Raw genomic sequence first — 13,637 nt, forward strand, 5'->3', positions numbered from 1 at the left:
CTAGATGTGCTGCTTGGCGTTCCCTTCCACTGACACCTGTTGGCAGATTTAATCTGCTAAAAATGATCTTTGTTCCCAAGTATCTCTACTTCTTCCGTAATACACCTATACACATACCTGGGACTTTCTTTCGAAGGTTGGAGAGTCTGCTGATACATTTTGTCTGGGCCGGGAGGCCACCTAGGGTGGCCAAGCAGATTTTATATCTCCCGCTCTCGGGGGGGGGATTGGCCCTACCGAACTTTCAAATCTACTATTGGGCAGCTGTTCTGGTCACGATTCGGTGGTGGTTCTCCCAGCCCATACAGAATCCGGCGGTCACTCTGGAGGCAGCTATTTTGGGTTCCTATGCGGCCCTGAGCAATCTCCCGTTCCGTGGACTTAGAGCCAGCCTGACCATGACAACACTGATGCGAACTACCGTGAAGGTATGGCAGGAGGCTAGGAAAATATATGGGAAGCCCAATTTCATCTCACCCCATATGCCCCTATGGGGTAACCCTATGCTCCCCCACTTTTACAGCATACCGGATCCCTCGCTTTGGGCAAAAAAGGGAATTCTCACATTAAAACATATAGTCAAAGAGGGTAGACTTATGTCTTTCCAAGCCCTGAGGCAATCTTTCGCTATTCCGCTCTCCTTCCAATTTAGGTACTGGCAGCTGAAACACGCCTTTGAAGCTCAGTTCCCTGCCCCCCTCATTCTGGAACCGGACTCCATTGAACGGCTCTTGACTTCCAGCGTGATGGGGAAGCCCCTCTCAACATTATATCTTTACCTTACAGTGGAGTATGATGCCAAATTAACCAAAACCTGGGAAAAGTGGAGGGTCGATATTCCCTCTTTGAACGAGGAGGAGTGGAAGGAGTGTTTAATCTCCTACATTCCCTCCATGATAGCTGCAAAAGATAGGTTCATACAATTTAAGTTCCTACACAGAGCGTATTTCACCCCACAGAGACTGGCGCGCATTTACCATCAAAGAGATCCCAACTGTCAGAGATGTAGGCAGGAGGAGGGTACTTTCTGGCACATGGTCTGGTCCTGTCCCAAACTTCACCCCTTCTGGTCAGCAGTGGCCTCCACATTGAGCAGGGTCATAGGCTCACACTTGCCGGTTGATCCTCAGGTACTACTGCTTAGTCATTTGGAGGAAGTGGAGGGAGATAGATATAGTAAATTGTGTCTAACCTTTGCACTATACTATGCCAGGCGTGAAATCTTATTGCGATGGAAACTAGTGGAGCCTCCTACTCTGGCCTCGTGGAGAAGGTCGGTGAATATGGCACTTCCTCTTTATCCACTTAAGGACCGCCTAACGCCGATTTACGTCGGCAAAGCGGCACGGGCAGGCAAAATCACGTACATGTACGTGATTTGCCTTCCGCGGGTGGGGGGTCCGATCGGACCCCCCCCCGCCGCCCGAGGCGGTCCCGTTCTGTTCCCCGGCGATCCGAGATGAGGGGGAGGCCATCCGTTCGTGGCCCCCCCCTCGCGATCGCCGCCGGCCAATGGGAACATTCCTTTGCTGCTGTATGCTAAACAGCAGCAAAGGAAATGATGTCATCTCCCCTCAGCTCGGTATTCCGTTCCAGCGCCGAGGGGAGAAGACATCAATGTAAGTGCACAACACACTACACACACAGTAGAACATGCCAGGCATACAAAACACCCCGAACCCCCCCCCATCACCCCCCAATCACCCCCCCCCCCCCCCGTCACAAACTGACACCAGCAGGTTTTTTTTTTTTCTGATTACTGCATAGTGTCAGTTTGTGACAGTTACAGTGTTGGGACAGTTAGTATTACCCCCCTTTAGGTCTAGGGTACCCCCCTAACCCCCCCTAATAAAGTTTTAACCCCTTGATCACCCCCTGTCACCAGTGTTGCTAAGCGATCATTTTTCTGATTGCTGTATTAGTGTCACTGGTGACGCTAGTTAGGGACGTAAATATTTAGGTTCGCCGTCAGCGTTTTATAGTGTCAGGGACCCCCATATACTATCTAATAAATGTTTTAACCCCTTGATTGCCCCCTAGTTAACCCTTTCACCACTGATCACCGTATAAACGTTACGGTTGACGCTGGTTAGTTCGTTTATTTTTTATAGTGTCAGGGCACCCGCCGTTTATTACCGAATAAAGGTTTAGCCCCCTGATCGCCCGGCGGTGATATGCGCCGCCCCAGGCAGCGTCAGATTAGCGCCAGTACCGCTAACACCCACGCACGCAGCATACGCCTCCCTTAGTGGTATAGTATCTGATCGGATCAATATCTGATCCGATCAGATCTATACTAGCGTCCCCAGCAGTTTAGGGTTCCCAAAAACGCAGTGTTAGCGGGATCAGCCCAGATACCCGCTAGCACCTGCGTTTTGCCCCTCCGCCCGGCCCACCCAAGTGCAGTATCGATCGATCGCTGTCACTTACAAAACACTAAACGCATAACTGCAGCGTTCGCAGAGTCAGGCCTGATCCCTGCGATCGCTAACAGTTTTTTTGGTAGCATTTTGGTGAACTGGCAAGCAAGCACCAGGCAGCGTCAGGTTAGCGCCAGTAGCGCTAACACCCACGCACGCACCGTACACCTCCCTTAGTGGTATAGTATCTGATCGGATCAATATCTGATCCGATCAGATCTATACTAGCGTCCCCAGCAGTTTAGGGTTCCCAAAAACGCAGTGTTAGCGGGATCAGCCCAGATACCTGCTAGCACCTGCGTTTTGCCCCTCCGCCCGGCCCGGCCCACCCAAGTGCAGTATCGATCGATCACTGTCCCTTACAAAACACTAAACGCATAACTGCAGCGTTCGCAGAGTCAGGCCTGATCCCTGCGATCGCTAACAGTTTTTTTGGTAGCGTTTTGGTGAACTGGCAAGCACCAGCCCCAGGCAGCGTCAGGTTAGCGCCAGTACCGCTAACACCCACGCACGCAGCATACACCTCCCTTAGTGGTATAGTATCTGAACGGATCAATATCTGATCCGATCAGATCTATACTAGCGTCCCCAGCAGTTTAGGGTTCCCAAAAACGCAGTGTTAGCGGGATCAGCCCAGATACCTGCTAGCACCTGTGTTTTGCCCCTCCGCCCGGCCCAGCCCAGCCCACCCAAGTGCAGTATCGATCGATCACTGACACTTACAAAACACTAAACACATAACTGCAGCGTTCGCAGAGTCAGGCCTTGATCCCTGCGATCGCTAACAGTTTTTTTGGTAGCGTTTTGGTGAACTGGCAAGCACCAGCGGCCTAGTACACCCCGGTCGTAGTCAAACCAGCACTGCAGTAACACTTGGTGACGTGGTGAGTCCCATAAGTGCAGTTCAAGCTGGTGAGGTGACAAGCACAAGTAGTGTCCCGCTGCCACCAAGAAGACAAACACAGGCCCGTCGTGCCCATAGTGCCCTTCCTGCTGCATTCGCCAATCCTAATTGGGAACCCACCACTTCTGCAGCGCCCGTACTTCCCCCATTCACATCCCCAATCAAATGCAGTCAGCTGCATGAGAGGCATTTTCTTTATGTCCTCCCGAGTACCCCTACCCAGCGAACCCCCCCAAAAAAGAGGTAGTGTCTGCAGCAAGCGCGGATATAGGCGTGACACCCGCTATTATTGTCCCTCCTGTCCTGACAATCCTGGTCTTTGCATTGGTGAATGTTTTGAACGCTACCATTCACTAGTTGAGTATTAGCGTAGGGTACAGCATTGCACAGACTAGGACACACTTTCACAGGGTCTCCCAAGATGCCATCGCATTTTGAGAGACCCGAACCTGGAACCGGTTACAGTTACAAAAGTTAGTTACAAAAAAAGTGTCAAAAAAAAAATATATATATAAAATAAAAAAAAATAGTTGTCGTTTTATTGTTCTCTCTCTCTCTATTCTCCCTCTATTGTTCTGCTCTTTTTTACTGTATTCTATTCTGCAATGTTTTATTGTTATTATGTTTTATCATGTTTGCTTTTTCAGGTATGCAATTTTTTATACTTTACCGTTTACTGTGCTTTATTGTTAACCATTTTTTTGTCTTCAGGTACGCCATTCACGACTTTGAGTGGTTATACCAGAATGATGCCTGCAGGTTTAGGTATCATCTTGGTATCATTCTTTTCAGCCAGCGGTCGGCTTTCATGTAAAAGCAATCCTAGCGGCTAATTAGCCTCTAGACTGCTTTTACAAGCCGTGGGAGGGAATGCCCCCCCCCCCCCACCGTCTTCCGTGTTTTTCTCTGGCTCTCCTGTCTCAACAGGGAACCTGAGAATGCAGCCGGTGATTCAGCCAGCTGACCATAGAGCTGATCAGAGACCAGAGTGGCTCCAAACATCTCTATGGCCTAAGAAACCGGAAGCTACGAGCATTTTATGACTTAGATTTCGCCGGATGTAAATAGCGCCATTGGGAAATTGGGGAAGCATTTTATCACACCGATCTTGGTGTGGTCAGATGCTTTGAGGGCAGAGGAGAGATCTAGGGTCTAATAGACCCCAATTTTTTCAAAAAAGAGTACCTGTCACTACCTATTGCTATCATAGGGGATATTTACATTCCCCGAGATAACAATAAAAATGATTAAAAAAAAAAAATATGAAAGGAACAGTTTAAAAATAAGATAAAAAAAGCAGAAAAATAATAAAGAAAAAAAAAAAAAAAAAAAAAAAGCACCCCTGTCGCCCCCTGCTCTCGCGCTAAGGCGAACGCAATCGGCGGTCTGTCGTCAAACGTAAACAGCAATTGCACCATGCATGTGAGGTATCACCGCGAAGGTCAGATCGAGGGCAGTAATTTTTGCAGTAGACCTCCTCTGTAGATCTAAAGTGGTAACCTGTAAAGGCTTTTAAAGGCTTTTAAAAATGTATTTATTTTGTTGCCACTGCACGTTTGTGCGCAATTTTAAAGCATGTCATGTTTGGTATCCATGTACTCGGCCTAAGATCATCTTTTTTATTTCATCAAACATTTGGGCAATATAGTGTGTTTTAGTGCATTAAAATTTAAAAAAGTGTGTTTTTTCCCCAAAAAATGCGTTTGAAAAATCGCTGCGCAAATACTGTGTGAAAAAAAAAAATGAAACACCCACCATTTTAATCTGTAGGGCATTTGCTTTAAAAAAATATATAATGTTTGGGGGTTCAAAGTAATTTTTTTGCAAAAAAAAAAAAAACTTTTTCATGTAAACAATAAGTGTCAGAAAGGGCTTTGTCTTCAAGTGGTTAGAAGAGTGGGTGATGTGTGACATAAGCTTCTAAATGTTGTGCATAAAATGCCAGGACAGTTCAAAACCCCCCCAAATGACCCCATTTTGGAAAGTAGACACCCCAAGCTATTTGCTGAGAGGCATGTCGAGTCCATGGAATATTTTATATTGCGACACAAGTTGCGGGAAAGAGACACATTTTTTTTTTTTTTTTTTTGCACAAAGTTGTCACTAAATGTTATATTGCTCAAACATGCCATGGGAATATGTGAAATTACACCCCAAAATACATTCTGCTGCTTCTCCTGAGTACGGGGATACCACATGTGTGAGACTTTTTGGGAGCCTAGCCGCGTACGGGACCCCGAAAACCAATCGCCGCCTTCAGGCTTTCTAAGGGCGTAAATTTTTGATTTCACTCTTCACTGCCTATCACAGTTTCGGAGGCCATGGAAAGCCCAGGTGGCACAAAACCCCCCCAAATGACCCCATTTTGGAAAGTAGACACCCCAAGCTATTTTCTGAGAGGTATAGTGAGTATTTTGCAGACCTCACTTTTTGTCACAAAGTTTTGAAAATTGAAAAAAGAAAAAAAAAAATGTTTTTTCTTGTCTTTCTTCATTTTCAAAAACAAATGAGAGCTGCAAAATACTCACCATGCCTCTCAGCAAATAGCTTGGGGTGTCTACTTTCCAAAATGGGGTCATTTGGGGGGGTTTTGTGCCACCTGGGCATTCCATGGCCTCCGAAACTGTGATAGGCAGTGAAGAGTGAAATCAAAAATTTTCACCCTTAGAAATCCTGAAGGCGGTGATTGGTTTTCGGGGTCCCGTACGCGGCTAGGCTCCCAAAAAGTCCCACACATGTGGTATCCCCATACTCAGGAGAAGCAGCTAAATGTATTTTGGGGTGCAATTCCACATATGCCCATGGCCTGTGTGAGCAATATATCATTTAGTGACAACTTTATGCAAAAAAAAAAAAAAAAAAAAAAAGTGTCACTTTCCCACAACTTGTGTCAAAATATAAAATATTCCATGGACTCAATATGCCTCTCAGCAAATAGCTTGGGGTGTCTACTTTCCAAAATGGGGTCATTTTGGGGGGTTTTGTGCCACCTGGGCATTCCATGGCCTCCGAAACTGTGATAGGTAGTGAGGAGTAAAATCAAAAATTTACACCCTTAGAAATCCTGAAGGTGGTGATTGGTTTTTGGGGCCCCGTACGCGGCTAGGCTCCCAAAAAGTCCCACACATGTGGTATCCCTGTACTCAGGAGAAGCAGCTGAATGTATTTTGGGGTGCAATTCCACATAGGCCCATGGCCTGTGTGAGCAATATATCATTTAGTGACAACTTTTTGTAAATATTTTTTTTTTTTTTTTTTTTTGTCATTATTCAATCACTTGGGACAAAAAAAAATAAATATTCAATGGGTTCAACATGCCTCTCAGCAATTTCCTTGGGGTGTCTACTTTCCAAAATGGGGTCACTTGGGGGGGTTTTGTACTGCCCTGCCATTTTAGCACCTCAAGAAATGACATAGGCAGTCATAAACTAAAAGCTGTGTAAATTACAGAAAATGTACCCTAGTTTGTAGACGCTATAACTTTTGCGTAAACCAATAAATATACGCTTATTGACATTTTTTTTACCAAAGACATGTGGCCGAATACATTTTGGCAAAAATGTATGACTAAAATTGAGTTTATTGGATTTTTTTTATAACAAAAAGTAGAAAATATCATTTTTTTTCAAAATTTTCGGTCTTTTTCCGTTTATAGCGCAAAAAATAAAAACCGCAGAGGTGATCAAATACCATCAAAAGAAAGCTCTATTTGTGGGAAGAAAAGGACGCAAATTTCGTTTGGGTACAGCATTGCATGACCGCGCAATTAGCAGTTAAAGCGACGCAGTGCCAAATTGGAAAAAGACCTCTGGTCCTTAGGCAGCATAATGGTCCGGGGCTCAAGTGGTTATAGACTGACATATGAAAGTAGACAATGCCCAGGAAAGTTTGATAAAATCTGGTCCTCTTGGGTTGATGCCTCCGGGGATTCTGAACCCCCATCCCCATAACCAAGAAGTGAAACATTTTAGAGGACATCCTACATCTCATGTTCATTTTTCTGATGCTCGGCCCCCCCCCCTCATCCCCTTCCCTCCCCCTCCCTCGATCCCCTCCCCCCCCCCCCTTCCCCCGTCCCACCCCCCCCGCCATGCCTACTAGGTTTGACTGCATATTGGTTGCCTACTTTATTCCACCTGAAGAGGTTATTACGCTTTAATGCCATAAGAAGTATTGCTAGGTGTAATTTCTGACGTTTGCATAACTGACATGTCTGCTAAATAGTGGCTTTTGATTGAAGGCAGATCCTGTTGTCACTTTTCTCATCGCATTGACTGTACTAATTTATTGTATTGTAATGCTGATTTATTCAATAAAATCTTCTGTTAAAAAAAAAAAAAAATGACATGAAGTGGCCTAGCCAGTCTCCAGACCTTAATCCTATAGAAAATTTATAGAGGGGGCTGAAACTTCGAGTTGCTAAGCGACAGCCAGGAATCCTTAAGGATTTAGAGAAGATCTGTAATGCCGCGTACACACGGTCGGACTTTTCGTCTACAAAAGTCCGACAGCCTGTCCGACAGACTTCCGGCGGACTTTCGGCGGACTTGCAGCAGACTTTCTAACGAACGGACTTGCCTACACACGACCACACAAAAGTCCAACGGATTCGTACGTGATGACGTACACCGGACTAAAATAAGGAAGTTCATAGCCAGTAGCCAATAGCTGCCCTAGCATGGGTTTTTGTCCGTCGGACTAGCACACAGACGAGCGGATTTCGGGTCCGTCGTAGTTACGACGTAAAGATTTGAAGCATGTTTCAAATCTAAAGTCCGTCGGATTTGAGGCTGAAAAAGTCTGCTGAAAGTCCGGAGAAGCCCACACACGAACGGATTACCAGCCAGCTTTAGTCCGTCGGCGTCCGTTGGACTTTTGTAGACGAAAAGTCCGACCGTGTGTACGCGGCATAAAGAAGAGTGGACTAAAATCCCTCCTGAGATGTGTGCAAACCTGGTCACCAACTACAAGAAATGTCTGACCTCTGAGCATGACAATGACCCAAAACATACCACCAAGGCAACAAAGGAGTGACTCAAGAAGAAGCATATCAAGGTCATGGAGTGGCCTAGCCAGTCTCCAGACCTTAATCCTATAGTATGGTTCAGATGGTGAGAAGCGTGTGTGGCGGCAACCAGGTGAGGAGTACAAAGACAAGTGTGTCTTGCCCATAGTAAAGCATGGTGGTGGGAGTGTCATGGTCTGGGGCTGCATGAGTGCTGCTGGCACTGGGGAGCTACAGATCATTGAGGGAACCATGAATGCCAACATGTATTGTGAGATACTGAAGCAGAGCATGATCCCCTCCCTTCAGAGACTGGGCCGCAGGGCAGTGATCCAACATAATAACGACCCCAAACACACCTCCAAGACGACCACTGCCTTGCTAAAGAAGCTGAGGGTAAAGGTGATGGACTGGCCAAGCATATCTCCAGACCTAAACCCTATTGATCATCTGTGGGACATCCTCAAACAGAAGGTGGAGGAGCGCAAGGTCTCTAATATCCACCAGCTCCGTGATGTTGTCATGGAGGAGGGGAAGAGGACTCCAGTGGCAACCTGTGAAGCTCTGGTGAACTCCATGCCCAAGAGGGTTAAGGCAGTGCTGGAAAATAATGGTGGCCACCAAAATATGGACACTTCGGGCCCAATTTGGACATTTTCACTTAGGGGTGTACTCACTTTTGTTGCCAGTGGTTTAGACATTAATGGCTGTGTGTTGAGTTATTTTGAGGGGACAGCAAATTTACACTGTTATACAAGCTGTACACTCACTACTTTACATTGTAGCAAAGTGTCATTTCTTCAGTGTTGTCACATGAAAAGATAGAAGACAAGATTTACAAAAATCTGAGGGGTGTACTCACTTTTGGCAAATACTGTATATATATGCATTTCTGAAAGCCATCTCACTAGACACTAACTTACACTTTGTAATGGAGGCCCCAGCTTGTTCTCACCGATCCGGTACAGGAAATAGGTATGATTGTCTGTAATCATCGGCCTCACTAATGTATGTAGGGATCATGAGAAGGAAGTGGGATTAGGTATCTGCTATGAAGGACGTGAGAGAACATTTAATTAAGATGACAAATTCAGGACACCTTTATCAATACCAAATCCATTACCAGCCCTGTAATTCTTTCAATGGATGAACATTCTTATTAATCTTTAATGCTTCCTCAGGCTGGGAGGCTCCTGCTGGGAAGAAGTCATCGGCACCTGTGTTGTTCTATGGGAAGCGTCTGCTGTCAGTGACAGTGCACAGAGGGGGGGGGGGGGGTGACGATGAGACAATGAAGGGGGTCATGTGTGCGCCAACAGGGACAGCTGTTATCCGCGGTGATGTCACCATCTCATCCTATGTGCCGTAATTACACCTCCAGCCCAGAGCGCTCAGAGGACGAGCATTGCTGTTTTATGACTATGCCACGCTTGTTACTGTCCAGTACCTTTTTGATCTTAACCACTTCAGCCCCGGAAGATTTTACCCCCCTTCCTGACCAGAGCAATTTTTGCGATTCGGCACTGTGTCGCTTTAACTGACAATTGCGCGGTCGTGCGACGTTGCACCCAAACAAAATTGACGTCCTTTTTTTCCCCACAAATACAGCTTTCTTTTGGTGGTATTTGATCACCTCTGCGGTTTTTATTTTTTGCGCTATAAACAAAAAAAGAGCGACAATTTTGAAAAAAAAAAAGCAATATTTTTTTACTTTTTGCTATAATAAATTTTCCCCCCAAAATATATAAAAAACTGTTTTTTTCCTCAGTTTAGGCCGATACGTATTCTTCTACATATTTTTGGTTAAAAAAAAATCTCAATAATCGTATATTGATTGGTTTGCGCAAAAGTTATAGCGTCTACAAAATAGGGGATAGTTTTATGGCATTTTTATTATTATTTTTTTTTTTTTTTATTAGTGATGGCGGCGATTTGCAATTTTGATGGGGACTGCGACATTATGGCGGACACATCGGACACTTTTGAAACTATTTTGGGACCATTGTCATTTATACAGCGATCAGTGCTATAAAAATGCACTGATTACTGTGTAAATGACCCTGGCAGTGAAGGGGTTAACCACTAGGGGGCGATGAAGGGGTTAAGTGTGTCCTAGGGAGGGATTCTAACTGTAGGGGGTATGGGCTACTAATCACATGACAGCGATCACTGCTCCTGATGACAGAGAGCGGTGATCCCAGTCATGACACTAGGCAGAACGGGGAAATGCCTTCTTTACATAAGCAATTCCCCGTTCTGAGGCTCCGTAACACGATCGCCGGGAGACCGGGGGACATCGAGTCCGCCGGTCCTGCGGGCACGGTCACGCTGTACGTGGGGGGGCGCGTGCGTGCGCCAGCTATCACCGCCACTTAAAGGGGACGTACTTTTGCCCACCGCTGCCATTGTGCCGACGTATATCGGCGTGCATCGGTCGGCAAGTGGTTAAAGAGACCCTGTCCCTAAAAAAAAGTGTTTCTCAACCTTTCTTTATTCATGACACCCTTTAAAAGTATGCAAAATCTTGAAGCAGCCCAGTCTAAGATGGGGTCACCCCTTTACATCAGTATCCACAAATAGCAGAAATGTGACCAGGTGCCTACACCCCGATATATACACAATATTACCAAAAGTATTGGGACGCCTGCCTTTACACACACATGATTTTTAATGGCGTCTTAGTCCGTAGGATTCAATATTGAGTTGGCCCGCCCTTTGCAGCTATAACAGCTTCAACTCTTCTGGGAAGGCCGTCCACAAGGTTTAGGGGTGTGTCTATGGGAATGTTTGACCATTCTTACAGAAGCGCATTTGTGAGGTCAGGCACTGATGTTGGACGAGAAGGCCTGGCTCGCAGTCTCCACTCTAATTCATCCCAAAGGTGTTTTATCAGGTTGAGGTCAGGACTCTGTGCAGGCCAGTCAAGTTCCTCCACCCCAAACTCGCTCATCCATGTATTTTATGGACCTTGCTTTGTGCACTGGTGGGCAGTCATGTTGGAACAGGAAGGGGCCGTCCCCAAACTGTTCCCACGAAGTTGGGAGCATGAAATTGTCCAAAATATCTTGGTATGCTGACGCCTTAAGGGTTCCCTTCACTGGAACTAAGGGGCCAAGCCCAACCCTTGAAAAACAAACCCCCCCCCTCATAATCCCCCCTCCACCAAATGGTTTGGACCAGTGCGCAAAGCAAGGATCACCTGAGCTATTTTCAAAAACGTGTTGCAGCAGAGCGAGTCCCCAAAAAGGATCAGATCTCTGGCTGACTTCCAAGTGGTTTATCTTATACAACATTGCTAAAGGAAAACTCCACTAAATGCTATTTTGTATCTAAATTGGGAGAATAAATGAATGATGAAGTTGTTGTAGATAGACCGCACTCCTTTATATTAGAAGAAAAAAGCGATGGGGTCCCCATGCTTTGAACTAATATGAACTGCAAAGACCACTTTTTAATCTCAATCACCCACCCCCAACCTCTCCTTTGATAACAGCAGCATAAAAAATGAAAACATTAAATGAAACAAGTCCGACCTATAGAGGCCTCACCTCACAGACTACAGGACTTACAGCAGGGGTGGTCAAATTTCTTAATAATATAGAGGCCTTCATGTGCGTCCCCCAACATCACAACTGGTGCCTAAAATTCAGTGATTATTCACTTTCATAGGCCACAGACACACAACAGGATATAGTCAAGAACAGCATGATGTAAGAGATGGTCAGAGACTGCAGACATGATACAGGAGATGTGCAGAGACTTCAGACATAGTACAGGAGATGGTCAGAGACAGCAGACATGATACAAGAGATGGTCAGAGACTGCAGACATGATACAAGAGATGGTCAGAGACTGCAGACATGATACAAGAGATGGTCAGAGACTGCAGACATGGTACAGGAGATTGTCAGAGACTGCAAACATGATACAAGAGATGGTCAGAGACCGAATACATGATACAGGAGATGGTCAGAAACTGCAGACATGATACAAGAGATGGGCAGAGACTGCAGACATGATACAAGAGATGGTCAGAGACTGCAGACATGATACAAGAGATGGTCAGAGACCGAATACATGATACAGGAGATGGTCAGAAACTGCAGACATGATACAAGAGATGATCAGAGACTGCAGACATGATACAGGAGATGGTCAGAGACTGCAGACATGATACAAGAGATGATCAGAGACTGCAGACATGATACAAGAGATGGTCAGAGACTGCAGACATGATACAAGAGATGGTCAGAGACCGAATACATGATACAGGAGATGGTCAGAAACTGCAGACATGATACAAGAGATGGGCAGAGACTGCAGACATGATACAAGAGATGGTCAGAGACTGCAGACATGATACAAGAGATGGTCAGAGACCGAATACATGATACAGGAGATGGTCAGAAACTGCAGACATGATACAAGAGATGGGCAGAGACTGCAGACATGATACAAGAGATGGTCAGAGACTGCAGACATGATACAAGAGATGGTCAGAGACCGAATACATGATACAGGAGATGGTCAGAAACTGCAGACATGATACAAGAGATGATCAGAGACTGCAGACATGATACAAGAGATGGTCAGAGACCGAATACATGATACAAGAGATGGTCAGAAACTGCAGACATGATACAAGAGATGATCAGAGACTGCAGACATGATACAGGAGATGGTCAGAGACTGCAGACATGATAAAAGAGATGATCAGAGACTGCAGACATGATACAAGAGATGGTCAGAGACTGCAGACATGATACAAGAGATGGTCAGAGACCGAATACATGATACAGGAGATGGTCAGAAACTGCAGACATGATACAAGAGATGGTCAGAGACTGCAGACATGATACAAGAGATGGTCAGAGACTGCAGACATGATACAAGAGATGGTCAGAGACTGCAGACATGATACAAGAGATGGTCAGAGACTGCAGACATGATACAAGAGATGGTCAGAATGTTATGGCTGGTTGTATATAAATATCTGTGATTAACAAATAATAAATACAAATAAATATCCTCAGCTCTTGATATGTTGTATGCAGCAGATACAATGTACTAACCCCGAACACAGAGCGTATAATATTCCGGTACTAGCACAAGGCAGATAATGCCGGTATACTTCAATGGGTAAAAGTGACAATCTTTAAAATATTCTACCCAGCAATACGATAATCAGAGTGTGAGATCGTTACCTTCTCCGGGACCCGTCAGGTCCAGCTGCTTCCTTGTAGATGCTGAGAAGTGTCCGGATTCATCCTTTATTGGAGACATCCATCCAATCACAGCCACGAGTGTC

General features: G+C 45.5%; 1 protein-coding gene across 1 annotated transcript in view; it reads right to left on the reverse strand.

The window, feature by feature from the left end:
* Positions 1–13,637, reverse strand: part of NOX5 (NADPH oxidase 5) — an 89,633-nt gene extending 75,996 nt beyond the window's left edge. The window contains exon 1 of the mRNA XM_073618268.1: positions 13,534–13,637. The gene's annotated coding sequence lies outside the window, so the exon portion shown is untranslated. The remainder of the gene's footprint in view (positions 1–13,533) is intronic.

The sequence above is a fragment of the Aquarana catesbeiana genome, linkage group LG03, assembly GCF_042186555.1.
Source record: "Aquarana catesbeiana isolate 2022-GZ linkage group LG03, ASM4218655v1, whole genome shotgun sequence".
Taxonomy (NCBI): domain Eukaryota; kingdom Metazoa; phylum Chordata; class Amphibia; order Anura; family Ranidae; genus Aquarana; species Aquarana catesbeiana.